The sequence below is a fragment of the Podarcis raffonei genome, chromosome 9 (assembly GCF_027172205.1).
Source record: "Podarcis raffonei isolate rPodRaf1 chromosome 9, rPodRaf1.pri, whole genome shotgun sequence".
In the NCBI taxonomy this organism is placed as follows: Eukaryota; Metazoa; Chordata; class Lepidosauria; order Squamata; family Lacertidae; genus Podarcis; species Podarcis raffonei.
Window position 1 is genome coordinate 8289742 of NC_070610.1, and position 19437 is coordinate 8309178.

Here is a 19437-nt window from a genome sequence, read left to right on the forward strand (position 1 = left end):
GGGCCCACTGGAACAGAGATATAGATGATAGATAGATAGATGATAGATGATAGATAGATAGATAGATAGATAGATAGATAGATAGATATAGATAGATAGATAGATAGATAGATAGATAGATAGATAGATAGATGATAGATGATAGATAATAGATAATAGATAGATAGATGATAGTTGTTGTTGTTGTTGTTTAGTCGTTTAGTTGTGTCCGACTCTTCGTGACCCCATGGACCAGAGCACGCCAGGCACTCCTGTCTTCCACTGCCTCCCGCAGTTTGGTCAAACTCATGTTTGTAGCTTCGAGAACACTGTCCAACCATCTCGTCCTCTGTCGTCCCCTTCTCCTTGTGCCCTCCATCTTTCCCAGCATCAGGGTCTTTTCCAGGGAGTCTTCTCTTCTCATGAGGTGGCCAAAGTACTGGAGCCTCAGCTTCAGGATCTGTCCTTCCAGTGAGCACTCAGGGCTGATTTCCTTAAGAATGGATAGGTTTGATCTTCTTGCAGTCCATGGGACTCTCAAGAATCTCCTCCAGCACCATAATTCAAAAGCACCAATTCTTCGGCGATCAGCCTTCTTTATGGTCCAGCTCTCACTTCCATACATCACTACTGGGAAAAGCAGAGCTTTAACTTTATGGGCCTTTGTTGGCAAGGTGATGTCTCTGCTTTTTAAGATGCTGTCTAGGTTTGTCATTGCTTTTCTCCCAAGAAGCAGGCGTCTTTTAATTTCGTGGCTGCTGTCACCATCTGCAGTGATCATGGAGCCCAAGAAAGTAAAATCTCTCACTGCTTCCATTTCTTCCCCTTCTATTTGCCAGGAGGTGATGGGACCAGTGGCCATGATCTTAGTTTTTTTGATGTTGAGCTTCAGACCATATTTTGCGCTCTCCTCTTTCACCCTTAATAAAAGGTTCTCTTCTTAATCCCGTAAAAGAAGAGAGAAGTACTTAGAGGCAAATGTGCTTCCCCTGGATCCTAATGGTTTGCCTACCTACGGACCCCTTCCCACCGAACTCAAAGGAGTAAATGCTAGGTGACCACCACACTGAGCTTCTCCTCCCCTAGGTCCTTCCCAAGCAAACTGAGACTTCCCCTCCTTGTCTCTTTCTCCACCCTCTGTGGGTGCTGGGAGACCAGGGCAGGGAGAAGGCGACTTCTTCAGTAGCCTGGCTCATTTCTGCCTCTTCGCCCCATCCTCTCCAGCCTCTGCTTCTGGACTGTTGTCTGCCACAGGTGCTTCCTGCTCACTAAGCCCTGTTACCCCTTCAGCTTCCAACCTCTTCCTCCCAGCCTGCTCCCTCTTCTCCACTCACTGATGTCCCACCAACACCCCCTGGGCTCTGAGCCTTCTTCCTTTGGGGGTTCCCCAGATGCTGCCCCGCAACTTCTCTGCATCCGGTCAGTCCATGACAGGCAACAGACAAAAATACAGAAACCAGAAATCTTTCAAGCCATTGCCTTGCCTGAACAAAAGAGGGAGAAGCTCAGATGCTCGTGGCATAGGGCACTCTCAAGCCTGGCCACAGCATCAGACATTTTATCAACACCAGTTCTTTTCCTCTCTCAAACTAGTTCTCTCTCTCTTTTTCTTTGTCTGATGTTTGGTTGTGGCAGAGATACAACTGGCTGCAAATATTTTTTTCCTATGCCAAAAAACCCAAATGTTTAATAATAATAATAATAATAATAATAATAATAATAATAATAATTTATTTATTCCCCAGACACTCTGGGCAGCTTTCAACAGAGCATTAAAAACAGAATAAAACTTCAAACATTAAAAACTTCCCTAAACAGGGCTGCCTTCAGATGTCTTCTACAAGTCAGATAGTTGTTTATTTATTTGACATCTGATGGGAGGGCGTTCCACAGGCTGGGTGCCACTACTGAGAAGGCCCTCTGCCTGGTTCCCTGTAACTTGGCTTCTCGCAGTGAGAGAACCACCAGAAGGCCCTCAGAGCTGGACCTCAGTGTCCGGGCAGAACGATGGGGATGGAGACGCTCCTTCAGGTATACTGGGTCAAGGCCGTATACCTCATATATGCAGAGATACGGCCTATGAAGTGGCCATTCTGATATCACTGTAATTATTTTAAGCATTTCTTTTAGAATCCTTTTTGGTATCAAATGCTCTTTGCATTGCTAAAGCAATCCTGACTTGCAGCTGGGAGCAGGATGGCCGAATACAGCAGCAGAGTCACCACTGCAACTTACCCCAGTCAGGGCAGAAAGTGGAGGGCTGGGTGCTGAATCACCTCCAGGCTGGCACAGAAGAGAGAACCAAATTGGGCTTTCACTGCTAGCTGGATTGGCCTAGGATCCAGTGGGTCCTTGGTTGGCTCAGATCCACCTGTCCTGTTTACACCAGGTACTGCTTGCAGTAGCTTTCACTCATGAGAAGATACCTCAACTGCATCCTAACCCCATCCAAGTTTAGCGGACTGGAATTTGGATTGCCCTGTAGGTTGTTAAGTTCTCAAATACATATGATCTAGGAGAGATAATCCCTTGACTATATGTACAGTAGGGACGCGGGTGGTGCTGTGTTCTAAACCACTGAGCCTAGGGCTTGCTGATCAAAAGGTCAATGGTTTGAATCCCCGTGACGGGGTGAGCTCCTGTTGCTCGGTCCCTGCTCCTGTCAACCTAGCAGTTCAAAAGCACAAAGTGCAAGTAGATAAATAGTTACCGCTCCAGCAGGAAGGTAAATGGCGTTTCTGTGCACTGCTCTGGTTTCGCCTGAAGCGGCTTAGTCATGCCGGCCACATGACCTGGAAAAACTGTCTGCGGACAAATGCCTGCTCCCTTGGCCTGTAAAGCAAGATGAGCGCCGCAACCCCAAAGTTGTTCGCAACTGTCAGGGGTCCTTTACCTTTACCTTTTTATATGTACAGTTTATAATGCAAGATAGTCATGGCCCAGACTATTTTCAAAGGGAATTTAAACTTGATTATATATGAAAAGGTTATCTACCCAGCGTATTCAGTACCTAAACCTCCACACAACATAAGAGTAATTTTGAGCTTCAATTTGTGGCATTTAATTTCTTATATAAACATCCTACTTACCCAACCTCTCCAGTTACTTGGATAATAAGGTTTTTGAGCCATTAAATGTGTACTTTCTTTTCCCAAGCGCAAAGATAAACCTGTAATAAAAAGAGCATATTTCTCTAATGTGTCCGACCAATGCACAAAGAGTAATCAATTCTTGGAAGCAGAAAACAACAGCATGCCTGCTTCATGACAACAAAAATAAAGGGGGTAGTTTTGCTATATAAATAATGATTTTAACTGACAATGTATTTAGTTCACACACGGAGCTTTAATGTGGTCTGTAGACCCAAAATACACAGTACAACAATAGTAAATATCAACAGTTACTAAGATGTAATGCCAGCCTTGGTAGCCAACAGAGGAGCTTTAGCCTGTACATACTGATTTCTGATTTTTACTGCCTCTGAGAGGAATTTTGCTACAGCCAGTGTAATAGTATCAAACTTATCCTCAAGAATGTTTAGCAACTACGTGGGTGACGCTGTGGGTTAAACCACAGAGCCTAGGACTTGCCAATCAGAAGGTCGGCGGTTTGAATCCCCGCGACGGGGTGAGCTACCGTTGCTCGGTCCCTGCTCCTGCCAACCTAGCAGTTCAAAAGCACGTCAAAGTGCAAGTAGATAAATAGGTACCGCTCCGGCAGGAAGGTAAACGGCGTTTCCGTGCGCTGCTCTGGTTCGCCAGAAGTGGCTTAGTCATGCTGGCCACATGACCCGGAAGCTGTACGCCGGCTCCCTCGGCCAATAAAGCGAGATGAGCACCGCAACCCTAGAGTCAGCCATGACTGGACCTAATGGTCAGGGGTCCCTTTACCTTTACAGCAAGCAAAACTAAGCCATAAAATACTTCTCACTAGTTGCATGTCTGTGCATACATCCCCCCAACAGCTACTTTGCTCCTGTCCTCGTGTGAATGGGTAAGCAAAGCACAGCAGGGCTTGTTCATCATGAAATTCAAACTCATGGTCATGGCTTGTTTCACCTGAGCAAACCACAATTGCCAAGTCAACATCAAGCCATGGTCTATTGTTTAAGGCTGGCTAACTATCATGGTCTCTTATGGTGAACAAACCATGAACCACAGCTCAGACATAGTCTGTTTAACCTGCTAATGTGAAAAGTAGAGAAAAGTGGAAGTGAATGCCTAATACAGCTGACTTAGACAACATCTTGTGACTCTTTATTATGTGTAAACGCAACCGTGTCTAGAATCTTTAAAAGTAAAATATGCTATTGTGAATGGGGTTGGCATGCAGTTTTCCTGTGATTCTTTTCCGGTATTTTAAAAGGATTACATTGTCTCCATACCCTCCAACATTTCTCCGTTGAAAATAGGGACATCCTATTTCATAATCGGGACGCGGGTGGCGCTGTGGGTAAAACCTCGGCGCCTAGGACTTGCCGATCGCATGGTCGGCGGTTCGAATCCCCGCGGCGGGGTGCGCTCCCGTTGCTCAGTCCCAGCGCCTGCCAATCTAGCAGTTCGAAAGCACCCCCGGGTGCAAGTAGATAAATAGGGACCGCTTACTAGCGGGAAGGTAAACGGCATTTCCGGAGCTTCCGGGTTGGTGCCAACGGATCATGGCTGCGCCCCTCAGACTCTCCAAGGGACGAGCTCCGTGAGTTCGGGTCCTGACCGCTACGGCGAAAGCGGGGACCGTTTTAAAACACAGGCGGGAGAAGCCTGTGACGTGGTGACTCGGCTGGCACCTTCAGCGCCCCCTCCCTCCGTAAGGAAACCCCCCTTTTTGGGAGGTTTTTCGGAGCAGAGAGGAGAGAGCGGCGCGGTGCTGCGAGGTGATCGCTTCCTCGCGGAGCAAAGCCACATAGCCGTGACCGGAGAGCGCCAACTTTTTTCCTGTAACCAATTGGATTAGCAACAATTACCCGTGAGTAGAACAACTTGAAAGACAATTAAGAACCTGTTAAAGACTATCTAACTCTGGGAAATTACATCCATTCAAATTCTAATTTGGAGCTACAGCGGGAAGGTCTAAACAGGAAGTCCGCCTCCTGCTTTGTAAATAGACTAAAGCAAAGAGACTACAGGCTAAAATCTCTGAAACTTTGATTTAAAGATCTAAATATCCACTGTTTTGAAGAAACTACCCCCCTTTTTTTTTCTTTCGAAGAAGAAGGGGGAGACTTTGAACTTGATAAAGCTCTGAGATCGGGAACCTTACAGCTCAAACCTGGGAATGAGATGTCTGATGTTAAGGAATTTTTTTTTTCTCAAGAACTTTTGACAGGTGGACTTTTGAAAATTAATGGAAAATATACATAATTCCCTCTACCCTTCTGATTTAAAGATGGCGTACGCAACAATGTTATGTCTTCATATTTAGAAGCTGAGAAGTTTCTTAGAATTTTACTTTTGGAAACTGTATCCCTCTAGTGGGGGAATTTGAAACTGTGGCATGTACAATTGAGACTTACAGATAAACAAGTCTGGAATTTACAGTTTGACCTTCAAATACTCAAAATGCAGATCTCGGAAGCAATGTTGAATGCATTGTTAAGAACAAATTTTTTGTTGGAGGAACTCCACAGGAAAGTGGAATTCCAGGAATCGATTTTGTTATCACAACCGGTGTCAAAAGGAAAACTGGAAGAAGAGGAAGAACTGGTGCTGGACGATGAGTCGGGGCAAGAAGAAGAGGGAAAATTTAACTTAACTGAGGACCATAAATCAAATTTGTTTGTGGACCACAAGTTGAGACCATATACGACGGACTGTGGTACAGACCAGACTGTAATGGTTGGCCCTCAGTTTGAACTGAAAGGATGGAAGGATGCCATTATGCAGGGTTCTTTGGATTGTTGGAAGATGGATATGTGTTTGGAAATGTATGAAGGGGTTGGGGCTACCAGATTTAGATGCACTGGGAAATATTTTTGGAAAGATCTCTTAAAATACAAATCTGAAAATTGGGTTGAAGGGTTCAGATGCAGCAGCTATCACGTGAGAATGGGATCCCACAGACAATTGACAATTAAAGAGGATGAACAAAACTGCCGGAAAGGGTTTAGGGGGGACCCAAGAGCCTCTGACATTAGGTTCCCGGACTAATGAGCTTGAGGCCATCAACGGAAAGGACTGGCAATTTTTTTTCTTTTTTGGTGTCCAGGGGAGGAGTTGTGGGGAGAGGTTTGGGAAATTTAAAGTTTTTATTGAAATGTGTTACAAAGTTATAAAGTGTTATAAAATTTAAAAATTATAATTAAAGTAAAACAGGTTGTAAGAGAAATTGGATAATGGTGGATAGGTATCCATAGGTTTAAGCAGAAGTTTGTGGAAAAAGTTATGTACTTATAAGTTAAGAATTTAAAGTCAGTAAGGTTAAGGAAAGTATGTTATATATATGTAAAAATTTGGAAAGATGGAAAGGATTTGCTAAAATATCAAATTGAAGCAGAATACAAAAAAGGGAGGTGAGAGGAAGTCAAAGAACTAAGCTAAAGAAAGATACATTATTGAAGTGTATTTGATTTTTATGTAATGTTTTGTCTTTTTTCTTTTTTTCTTTGTGTTTGTTGTTTTTGTGTGATTGTTTTACCTTTGTTATATTGTTGAAAATCTAATAAATATCATTAAAAAAAAAAAAGGTAAACGGCGTTTCCGTGTGCTGCGCTGGCTCGCCAGAGCAGCTTCGTCACGCTGGCCACGTGACCCGGAAGTGTCTCCGGACAGCGCTGGCCCCCAGCCTCTTAAGTGAGATGGGCGCACAACCCCAGAGTCTGTCAAGACTGGCCCGTACGGGCAGGGGTACCTTTATCTTTATTTCATAATAATAATAACAATAATAATAATAATAATAATAATAATAATAATAATAATAATAATTTTATTATTTATACCCCGCCTATCTGACTGTGGGGTTGCCACAGTCACTCTGGGCGGCTTCCAACAGATATAAAAACATAATAAAACATTAAACATTTTAAAAACTTCCCTATACAGGGCTGCCTTCAGGTGTCTTCTAAAGGTTGTATAGTTACTTAACTCCTTGGCTTGGGGGGTCACATAACTCCATACCCTCTGACATTTCTCTGATAAATATAGGGACATCCTACCATACCCTCTAACATTTATCAGATGAAAATAGGGACGTCCTAAGGAAAAGCATAGGGACACGAGTGGCGCTGTGGGTTAAACCACAGAGCCTAGGACTTGCTGATGAGAAGGTCGGCGGGTCGAATCCCCGTGACGGGGTGAGCTCCCATTGCTCAGTCCCTGCTCCTGCCAACCTAGCAGTTTGAAAGCACGTCAAAGTGCAAGTAGATAGATAGGTACCACTCCGGCGGGAAGGTAAACAGCATTTCCGTGCGCTGCTCTGGTTCGCCAGAAGCGGCTTAGTCATGCTGGCCACATGACCCAGAAGCTGTACGCCGGCTCCCTCGGCCAATAAAGCGAGATGAGCGCTGCAACCCCAGAGTCGGCCACGACTGGACCTAATGGTCAGGGGTGCCTTTACCTTTTAAGGAAAAGCATCCAAGATCAACTCAGAAACCACAACGACTTCTGTAAACTTAGGGATGTCCTTGGAAAATAGAGACTCTTCGAGGGTCTATGTCTCTGCTACAAACATTCCACCTACATTCCACTGCTCTTTATACAACATGCTGATAACACTTCCTGTTTACTTCTTCCTAGATGCATAGCACATTCGATCCATAGCAGCAGGCATTAATTGACCTTCAAAAGATCTGAGGGCATAGCAGGTACACTGTTTTACAAACTGAGAAAGCGTAGCTAAGGATAAAGTTAGCAGCTGCAGAGTCACACTGAGTCTTAATAACAGAGCTCTGGAGCAAATGTTAATTTACCAATTTTAAATTCCATAATATCAGACAAGTCCTCTGAAATATTAAAGCATGTAAACAATCTTAATATACCACACAAGACCACACAGCCTTCACTTCCAGACAGCGTAGTCTTTAGCATATGCGCCGCCGGGGTGCAAAGATCCGCCCAGTCCCCCCAAATTTAGTTTAGACCCCAAATTAACTTTTATTATGCTTATGTCAAACACCACGCTTACGCCTGATCTCTTGTTTACGAAAGAAAGGAGGAAAAAGAAACAAACTTTTAAATTTGCTCATTTATTTACAATACACTTATATTTAAGTATACAACACCACCAGACTTAAACTTATAAGTATTGTTTAGGCACCTACTTAGGAGAAACATCAGTTGTGTCAAAGGTGCCACTGACCCTGCTGCTGCATAGCAGCTCAATACAATACGTAACATAATATTTTGATGTAAGAGTTAATTTCGCATGCACGGCGTCATTGAGAATGACAAGCGCCGCCACTAGCATGGCGCATCTTTAGTAAATGAGCGCACAAAGTCGAAAGTCCTTTAGTGAAGCAGTAGGTATACATTTTGGTAATACCTAGGTATATATGTATTTTGTTTTTCTAGCTTGATCAAAATTATTTATTATTTCATAACAGGTAGATAGTTAAAAAAAAGGGACGCGAGTGGCTCTGTGGGTTAAACCACAGAGCCTAGGGCTTGCCGATCAGAAGGTCGGCGGTTCGAATCCCTGCGACGGATTGAGCTCCTGTTGCTCGGTCCCTGCTCCTGCCAACCTAGCAGTTCGAAAGCAAGTCAAAGTGCAAGCAGATAAATAGGTACCACTCCGGCGGGAAGGTAAACAGCATTTCTGTGCGCTGCTCTGGTTCGCCAGAAGCGGCTTAGTCATGCTGGCTAGTTATTGGCCGGCTCCCTTGGCCAATAAAGCGAGATGAGCGCTGCAACCCCAGAGTCGGCCATGACTGGACCTAATGGTCAGGGGTCCCTTTACCTTTACCTAGATAGTTAAAAGCTTAGGTGGCTTCAAGGTGTCTGGTGCCCCACAGAATTCGGCACCCAAGTGTCCCACACCCCTTGCACCCTGGAAAGATGGTCCTGCTTCCAGACTGAGGCACACTTAACATTCAAATGAGCTTCCAAGGGTTCAGAGCTGCTTCTCATGCATTATCTTGTTATCACCCAACCAGCAGTCCTGTTGGCATCATTATCCCTCATACTATATGGGAGGGGGCAGTAGAAAGAGAGCAGCTTGCTGAAGGCTACCTAGTGAGTTCATGGCAGAGGCAATGTTATGTACTGAAGTTCTCACCCTGGGCCAGCAGGGGGATACTGTAGATAGTTTTCACTCAGGTCCACATATGCAAATAAGGGGTCGAAAGTGACGTTCAGTTATTGGATAGTTACAGAAAATGGTTACTGTTGCGTTCTAGTGGAGCTCTATATAAGCAGGCTGGCTGAACCCTTCAGTTCAGTTCTGTTCTGGCCTGTGAATAAAGAAGAGCTGTTTGAAGAATCGCTGTGTCGTCTGATATGTTCAACCACAACTTAACAGGCAAGATTTGAAACCAGGGGCTTCCTGGTCTGCATCACAATTGGGCTGGGTGATAGCTGGTTTTCAACATCGTGATATATCAGCAGCTAAACAGTGATAAACTGATAGCATCAAAAGGTCTGGAATAAGGACGGAGGCATTGGCTGGCTTCACGATTTTCCCTGCATCGTGATTTTTGCCGGCGCCTGCTCTTGTGATTGGCTGCCCCCCCCCCCTGCATGAGGAAGGGGAGAGCTGAGTCAGCAGAATTAGCAGGGGCTGCAGGAATCGAGAGAAACATTGGCTGGCTTCATGGTTTTCCCAACATTGTGTTTTTTGCATATCATACGCACACACAAACACACACACACACACACCACGGTTCACAATATATTGCCAGGTCAAAAATTATGAAGCCAATATCACGATATGGACTTCAAACTGGTTTTGGATGATATACTGATTTACTGCCCAGCCCTAAACACAATCAATAATTCAACAAGGAATTTACAATCTAAGCTTCAACTCTGGGAAGGCAAGAATGGAAGATGCAAGGATAACCAAGAGGGATCAAATGTAGGCATAGGAATTCTCAAATCACATGGGCATGCTTTTGCAAAACAGACAGAATCCAACCCTGCAGCATTTATTTTACTTTAGAGTAAGTCATCTAGGTTTTATAGAGCAAATGAAGGATAGAAAGTTTTAGGAATTAAATATGGACCGGGGATGGGAGAGTAAAGGCATATTAAGAAGTAACTGCTACACTTTCACCCTGCCATTCCTCTGTAAGTGTGTTTCTCAAACTTGGGTCCCAACTGTTGTTGGACAACAACTCCCATCATCCCTAGCTAGCAGGAACAGTGGTCAGGGGTGAAGGGAGCTGTAGTCGAACAAAAGCTGGGGACCCAAGTTTGAGAAACACTGCAAGTCTAGGAACTCACAGTCTAGGACATGGGTAGGCAAACTAAGGCCCGGGGGCTGGATCAGGCCCAATCTCCTTCTAAATCCGGCCCATGGATGATCCGGAAATCAGCGTGTTTTTACATGAATAGAATGTGTCCTTTTATTTAAAATGCATCTCTGGGTTATTTGTGGGGCCTGCCTGGTGTTTTTACATGAGTAGAATGTGTCCTTTTATTTAAGATGCATCTCTGGGTTATTTGTGGGGCATAGGAATTCGTTCTTTTCCCCCCTTCAAAATATAGTCCGGCCCCCCACAAGGTCTGAGGAACAGTGGACCAGCCCCCTGCTGAAAAAGTTTGCTGACCCCTGGTCTAGAAGCTGCTCAGAGTGGCTGGAGTCACATGGGTGGGGTATAAATAATATATTATTAGTAGTAAAAAAAAAAAACAAGTATTAGTATTAGTATTATTACATATAAGATGCTCCCTCTTTTATCCTAACCTAAGATCACTCAGTAAGCTTCATGACCACTATAATGGCTATCATCTGCGTTGAATTAGCATCTTCAGAGATGTAGTTGCACATAAAAGGTAAAGGTAAAGGGACCCCTGACCATTAGGTCCAGTCGTGACCGATTCTGGGGTTGCGGCGCTTATCTCGCTTTATTGGCCGAGGGAGCCAGCGTACAGCTTCCGGGTCATGTGGCCAGCATGACTAAGCCGCTTCTGGTGAACCAGAGCAGCGCACGGAAACGACGTTTACCTTCCCGCCAGAGCGGTATCTATTTATCTACTTGCACTTTGATGTGCTTTCGAACTGCTAGGTTGGCAGGAGCAGGGAGTAACGGGAGCTCACCCCGTCGCAGGAACTCGAACCACCAACCTTCTGATTGGCAAGTCCTAGGCTCTGTGGTTTAACCCACATCGCCACAGATTAATTAAGATGAGGAAACTCATTTCAGGAAACTAACAACACCACAAAATCAGCAATTTGAAGAATTGTGGCTTTATAACTCCATTTACTATGCACTCATTTATAATAAAGAAGTAAAATAAATATGTAGACTGGGAAATCACCCCCCCCACACACACACACACAAATGCATCTTGAACTAACAGAACCTTTTCCTGGGATTGCCCAAGATTCAAGAAGCTGCAACTTGTGGAGTACAAGGAGAATTTAGCCTTGAAAACAATGCAAGAATGTGGGGTGGTGGTGGTTTCTACTGCTCTTTCATATTGTGGTGGTGTAACTTTAATTTTTTGACATCAGCCTGGGCCATGGGGAATTTATCAAAAGAGAGGGATACAAATCAAATAAGTAAATAAATGACAAACGATAATAGAGGGTACCTGGTCGCCTCTCAGCTGAGTGATCAAGCATTGCTGGAGATCACTTTAGAACATGGATAGGTAAACTAAGGCCCGGGGCCCCAATCCGGCCCAATCGCCTTCTAAATGCGGCCTGAGGACGGTCCAGGAATCAGAGTGTTTTTACATGAGTAGAATGTGTCCTTTTATTTAAAACGCATCTCTGGGTTATTTGTGGGAACTGCCTGGTGTTTTTACATGAGTAGAATGTGTCCTTTTATTTAAAATGCATCTCTGGGTTATTTGTGGGGCACAGGAATTCGTTCATACCGTATATATTTTTCAAAATATAGTCCGGCCCCCCACAAGGTCTGAGGGACAGTGGACTGGCCCCCTGCTGAAAAAGTTTGCTGACCCCTGCTTTAGAAGAATTAACACAATGATTAGGAGCTGTGTGACGTTTTCAAAAATGGTTTTCAAGTCTCTGTTAAGACTGGAAGCCCCTCTTTGTAAAACATGAGCTGTGCTATAATTGGCTTATTAAAGCACAGTAAAAGCATCAAAAGAGTGATAATCTCCAGAAGCAAGATTCAGCCATCTCTAAACTGGCAGCTGGTTTGAATTTCAGTCAGCTTCCAAAATTCTTGGGATTATAGTTTTGCTAATTGGTATAAAGTCAATTATTATTTATAAAGCACACCCCATGAGGGCACTGCGAAGCAAATGAGGAAACATTAATAAGCAACATAATATCATCCCTAGAAAATGTCAAGAGGGAAAACAGGAGGAGGGCTTTCAACTCACTTGGGGGAGCAGGGATGCGGCAGGGAGAGAGAGAAAAGAAACGAAAGACTTCGAGGAGAAAACAAATTCAGTTGTGTGAATGAGTCCTCCTCTTTCTCAAGGCTTCTCAAAGAGCCCCGTGCCAATTGGCAGTAAGAAATGCCTCTAGACATTGTTGTTGCTTATCCTGCTTTTAAAAATAAATATAAAAACTTTTTTAAAAGAAAAGACTTGCCATTTTTTATATGGACTGGGTGGCAGGATGGCTAGAAAAAACAAAATCACAGGCTAGTAACTTTGGGGAATTTACAACACTTTATTACCCCCAATTTGGCCTTGCAATTTGAAGGCATTCCCCACTTTCCTGTTTCAGTTTCCACTTGACTTAGGTGTCATGAAGGAATTACATTGCATGGGCCACGGATGAACAGAGACAATAGGATTGTGTCGTGCTATTTTTCTAGAAAAAGAGGTGCCGGAACTCACCATGAACACCTCCCTTGTTCTCTTATAATGGCAATGGTGCACACCTGAGAGGAGCCAGAACTGAGTTCCACCTGGGGAAAAAATAAACGCCCTGGGATTGGGCATTTCATCAGTCAAAATAGGGTTTTGTTCAAGTGACTTGTGAAGAAAGATTTGGTCAAATATTAATTTTATTAGCACAAAAAGAAACACATGCTGGTACTTGCAGTTAGCTTAACATACTGGAAAAGTATGAAATTGTTTTAATTGAATTTATAAAGAATCAGCAAAGTTGGTTCAGTTGTTCAAAGATTCTGTTTCTGCTGGGAGAAGATTGCTGTTATTGTGGATAGTTTGGCTGCTAAGTTTGCTCTCGCATGACTATGGTGGCTCAACCCTCGCTCTTGGGCAGGGATCAGCAACCTTTTTCAGCCAGGGGCCAGTCTACCATCCCTCAGACCATGTGGTGGGCCAGACTTTATTTTGAAGAGAAAAAAAATGCCCCAGAAATAACCCAGAGGTGCATTTTAAATAAAAGCACACATTCTACTCATGTAAAAACACCAGGCAGGCCCCACAAATAACCCAGAGATGCATTTTAAATAAAAGCACACATTCTACTTATGTAAAAACACGTTGATTCACAGGCCAGATTGAGAAGGCGATTGGGCCGCATTCGGCCCACAGGCCTTACGTTGCCTACCCCTGCTCTTGGGCCTTGCTATTGTGTGGCATTACAAGGAAAAAAATTCAAAAGCTTCCATTAACACTGCAGCATTCTTGGCATTGTGGGATATGTGACAATGGTTAAATAACAGGTGGTCAATTGACAGCACTTGCCTGGTCAATTAGCCAGTGTGCTAATCTCAGGCAAAAATAGAGAGAGGTCACTGCCCTGCAAGTAGCTTACAGTCCGAAAAGCTGAGATGGAACTGAAGCTGGATAATGAAGTAACATGAAGACAATTCAACTCAGAAGAGCGAAGAGAAGATCTGGCGATTCCTATGGACTACTTTTGGCCAGTCAGCAGCACAGCAACTACCACCTCACTTTTTTTAAAAAAAATAAATCACAATTTTAATTTAATTTTTGGAATTAAGAGACAAAGGTTCACTATTGCTCTCACAATGACATAAATTTGGTTACCGCAAGTACGCTAAGCCTAAACGGTATTAAATAGAGCTTTACAACAAACAAACAAACCCAAAGCTACATCTCTGACAGTTTGATGAAATAAGAAAGTTGAAATAATAATATTATTATTTCAATAAAGATGAAATAATAAAATACCACACAGCCTTCACCATAAACATAACAAAATTAAAATTAAATATATCACCGAGACTGAGCAACTACATTGATAGCAGTAACAAGTATTCCACTAGTTCTTTAGAGCTAGTAAAAAAGAGAAGGTTAAGATCCAAGGGTTATAATTTTTCTGAACGCAATCTTTGTTTTCTTTTGTACCACAGGTAAGAGGAGTGGCTACATGTTATGTAGTTTATCTTTTAAACTAGCAAACATTTTTAACAATGCTTTTAACAACTTAAATTAGTTATTATTTATCACTTGAGTTTGGGCTTAAGCCTTAACCCAGACTTTTGTTTATACAATTATGGTGGGTAAAGAGCAGGAAAAGTACCAAGTTCAATAACCTTGGTGTTGGGGAGAAATGGGCCAACACTTAAGGTAGTGAGAACACTCTAATACACATTTAACAAGGAGGAAGAGACGACAGTCTTTTAATAAAAACAAGTGGCTGGGCTAAAAGGTTAGCTCCTCCATAACAAGTGAGGTGCAAACTTGAGAAATCCAACATGAAGTTGTGCATGAAAAGTAGATGTTCTTTGTTATCAAGTACCAAACTGGATAACGGTACTTAGGTAAAGGGACCCCTGACCATTAGGTCCAGTCGTGACCAGACTCTGGGGCTGCGGCGCTCATCTCGCTTTCCACCAAGATCAGAAGGGACACCACACACCTGCACACAGAGTAGGTGCTAAGGGTGGGAGGGTCCTCGCTGCTGCCAAGGGAAAGCAATATTTGTACCTGCCCATTATGCATTAACCAGTTCATGTCAGCTCCCAAGAGCTTTACTGTATTTGTGAATATGGTAAACGTGCACATCCCACAGAGAGCTAGGGGTGGCTGGCAGCTCCTGTAAAGCAAACAAGATTCCAAATGCACTCCTCCTACCCTATACAGTGGTGCCTCGCAAGACGAAATTAATTCGTTCCGCGAGTTTTTTCGTCTAGCGAATTTTTCGTCTTGCGAATCACGAATTCCCATAGGAATGCATTGAAAATCAATTAATGTGTTCCTATGGTCAAAAAAAGTCCAAACAAAGCCAAATTTGGTACAACAAGAGTTTATTAAGTGCTCTTTAAAGTCACACATACTGTAAAGAGCATTTCAAAATTCAAACCCAGAATTTTTTTAAAAAAACAGCAGAGTGGCCCAATGGTCACAGAAAATCATAAAAATGCAGAAAACACACACACAAGCTTCCAGATTCTTGCAAACCCCTCCCCAACTGTTCCCCCAGCCACCCAGCACACAGAAATTCAAACCCAGATTTTTTTAAAAAAAAAAACAGCAGAGTGCCCCAATGGTCACAAAAAATCATAAAAATGCAGAAAAAAACCACAAGCTTCCAGATTCTTGCAAACCCCTCCCCAACTGTTCCCCCAGCCACCCAGCACACAGAAATTCAAATCCAGAAATTTTTTAAAAAAACAGCAGAGTGCCCCAATGGTCACAAAAAATCATAAAAATGCAGGAAAAAAACACACAAGCTTCCAGATTCTTGCAAACCCCTCCCCAACACCAAGTCCTTGAATTCCAAACACCCCAACCCAAAATCCAAAACCCCCCAAAAAAGTTTTAAAAGCTTAACTTACCAAATGGCTGCAAAAGAAGTTTTGGAAAAGCTTCAAAAATCACCAAAGTCTTTAAAAACCTCAAAAAAGGCTACTATGTACACTGCGTTCTATGAGTTGCTCCTCGAAGTCAAGTCACAACTGTATTAATGGTGTTAAGAAAAAGGAAACAAACTTGCAAGACATTTTCGTCTTGCGAAGCAAGCCCATAGGGAAATTGGTCTTGCGAAGCAAGCCATAGGGAAATTCATCTTGCGAAGCAAGCCCATAGGGAAATTCGTCTTGCGAAGCAACTCAAAAACGGAAAACCCTTTCGTCTAGCGAGTTTTTCATCTTGCGAGGCATTCGTCTTGTGGGGCACCACTGTAATAGTGGTGCTGAAACAGTGTTAATCTAAAGCAGGGGTCAGCAAACTTTTTCAGCAGGGGGCCAGGTCCACTGTCTCTCAGACCTTGTGGGGGGCCGGGCTATATTTTTTTTTGGGGGGGATGAACAAATTCCTATGCCCCACAAATAACCCAGAGATGCATTTTAAATAAAAGCACACATTCTACTCATGTAAAAACACACTGATTCCCGGACTGTCCGCGGGCCGGATTTAGAAGGTGATTGGGCCAGATCCGGCCCGCGGACCTTAGTTTGCCTACCCATGATCTAAAGCCACTTCATGTGTACTTACTAACATTTCAGATTGACCCAGTGCTCCTACACCCAGTTTTTCAATTCCAAAGCTATCTGAGTGGAAGCCATAACTGAAAATATTCCATCTAAAAAACAACAGCTTCCCGAAAGTTACTCCATGTACAGACTAGCACCCTACTAAGCTTATCTCCAAGTAAGGCATTTAAGACACTCACCTAAACTAGCCTTGGATATTGCTCAACTTCGAAATTCCTTTCCCACAAACAACCTGCTGCACGACACTCAAGAGTCTCCGGATAAAAAAATGATGTGAACCCAGTAGTGTGACTGTCACAATTTGGGGGGGAGATTCAATCACATACTGGCAAATTCAGGTTGTGCGATTAAAGCGGATTTGAATGTCCCGCGGAACCCACTTCCTCAAAAGATCGAACTTTTTGCAAATAAGGAAAGTGAAGGGAATGCGCTTGATTTGATGCAACGCTGTTTAACCTCCCCACAAACAACCACAAACAAATGAGAGTTAATGATCATTAAACAGCAGTTGCCCTCTAATCACCCTGCCAGCATATCAGGAAGGAATGCTCAGTAAACAGGTCATCTGGAAGCGGCCAGGGAAAAGTTGTGTTTATATGTAAAGGCTGATTGGGTGGGGGGGTTTGACCTAGGAGAATTTATGAAACCCAAACACATTCAAATTCTTGACTAGCTGACTAGGGGCAAGAATTTGCAGAGAGGAAAAGGAGGGCAGATCTCCAAGTCCCTTCCCTTCTCCCTTTCACTCCTGTGCTTGTTCCAGTACTAAGTGATAAAAGCTCAACTCTAACCCTTCTCAGGCATGCACCGCTGGTGGATCACAACCTACAGCAATCTTCTAAACATGCACGGAAAGGCAGTCAATGTCACACATTTGCCATGCGCTCCAAAAGGTGCTGTGAAAGGAGATTATGAGTTGGAAGGGACCCCAAGGATCATCTAGTCCAACCCCCTGCAATGCAGGAATCTCAGCTAAAGCATCCATGACAGATCCAACCTCTGTTTAAAAGCCGCCAAGGAAGGGCTACCAGTCAGTTGCGCTGTCGAACAGCTCTCTTCTTCCCGCAATGCCCAGGGTAGGCTCTGCGCTAGGCTTCAGCCTGCAGGGGGGAACGGGAGCCCCTCCACGGCGCTTTCCACCCGGGTCCCTGTCCTTCCCTCGACGGCGGCGCCCACTTGCGCAGCGCAAGCCCGCCTAAGGGCGCAGCAGCAGCACCTCCTGGGCAAGCGAGCCCTGCGGGAATCCTCGCCTTAAAGCAAACGGAGCAGCGGCGCGCGCCCTGCCCAGGGAAATTAACTCCTGCCGGGACCCCTTGCTGCCCCTTGGAAGAAAGGAAGCGCCCTGGCAGCCTCGGGGTGCAGCGCGCTCTTGCGCCTGTTTCCATCTCCCAAGAAGAAGCGTGCCTTTGCAGCACGAGCCTCGCATGCATTTACTCGGGAGTAAGCCCCGCCGAGTTCGAGGCTTCCCACGGTATGTGCTCTCGGGGCTGCACAGCTTCGCTTTTCTTGGGGGGTGGGGTGGGGAGGGAATGCGCGCAAAGTCCCCAGGATTGCGCCCTTTCCCCCAGGAGAGGCTCTACCGCCCTAGGAACCCCGGGACTTGGGCATGGAGAGGGGGGTCCCCCAGCCAACCCGAGCGCGCAATCCGGAGCGGAGGGTGGGCGCGGCGCAGGCTACTCACCCGGGTCGCAGGCACCCGCCCCTTCGCCGCGAGCGAGGCTCCAGCCGCGTAAAAAACTCGCTCTTGCCGCGCCCGCGCTGCTGCTGCTGCTGCAGCTTCTCCGCCCCCTGCGCGCGGCATCTGCTCGCCTCCGGGGCCTCCCTTCCCCTCCGCGCGCTCGCGCGCTCGCCTGAGCGCGATCCCGCCCCTCTCCGATGCGTTGCGGGCTCGAGCCACCTGCGCAGGGAGCGCGCCTGGGAAAGCGGGTGGGTCGAGCTGGGGTGTTCGAGGGATGGGAAGCGAGAGCCGGGCAGGCTTGGAAGTTGGAGCCCGTGGGGCGCAAGGGGGCTGGGGCGCAATTCCTGGCGCAAAGCGGGCAGCTTTCCTGGGTGGGGAGCAGGAGCGGGATTGGGGCCCCTGCGGGCGCAGGCTTCATACCAGGGGTCGTGGGCGTAGCCAGTGATGTAGAAAAATAGCTAAAGAAGCTGAAAACCAAGACAAAATAAACCAAATTAAGACAACCTAAGAGACACATATAAACCTTTTCCCCAATTTTGCCTTTAGCCTGTTCTCCTTTTAATTCGCTTCTCCCGTTATTCCCCTCTTCGAATCCCCCCCCTTATTGTCAAATAAAGCATTTTTCTTTCCTCCCTGCACGCCCATTACTCTATTTCCTCAATTTACCCTATCACTATTTTTATAATTGTATCCAAGCATTCTGAACTTACCTTTGGGTGGGGTCCCTCATACCCTTTTCCACCTTTGCGTGGGGAGCCCAGTTGCAACCGAATAAAGGATCTGTGCTTTTGAAAAGCCGCTTGTTTCTTTCAATCCTTGATTGGAAATCACCCGTCTTCTCCAACCGTAGCGGACCCCTTTGAGGCCCCGAACCCAAATTCTAAGTGTTTTTTCACATCACTAGGCCTTTTGTTGGTGGGAGAGAACCTCAGTTAGTGATGTATTTTTATTGATTTTTATTGATGGGGGGGGGGGAGATGCTCCTCCCTGCCCTCCCCCATGCCAAGAAGAAGAAGAAGAAGAGTTTGGATTTGATATCCCGCCTTTCACTCCCTTTAAGGAGTCTCCAAGCGGCTAACATTCTCCTTTCCCTTCCTCCCCCACAACAAACACTCTGTGAGGTGAGTGGGGCTGAGAGACCTCAGAGAAGTGTGACTGGCCCAAGGTCACCCAGCAGCTGCATGTGGAGGAGCGGGGAATCGAACCCGGTTCCCCAGATTACGAATCCACCGCTCTTAACCACTACACCACACTGGCTCTCACAGTTGGCCAGGGGTGCCAACTTGAATAAAATATTGTGGGGACCAAGGTAAGCCCCGCCCCACATAAT

General features: G+C 45.1%; 1 protein-coding gene across 6 annotated transcripts in view; it reads right to left on the reverse strand.

Moving 5' to 3' along the window:
- Positions 1–18299, reverse strand: part of PROM1 (prominin 1) — a 121828-nt gene extending 103529 nt beyond the window's left edge. Inside the window, exons 1-2 of one of the 6 annotated variants that reach the window (XM_053402729.1) lie at positions 18111–18299; positions 3069–3148 (exon numbers count right to left, since the gene is read on the reverse strand). The gene's annotated coding sequence lies outside the window, so the exon portion shown is untranslated. The remainder of the gene's footprint in view (positions 1–3068; positions 3149–18110) is intronic. The other 5 variants (XM_053402728.1, XM_053402724.1, XM_053402726.1 and 2 more) reach the window with 5 other exon arrangements.
- Between the last annotated feature and the right edge of the window lie 1138 nt (positions 18300–19437).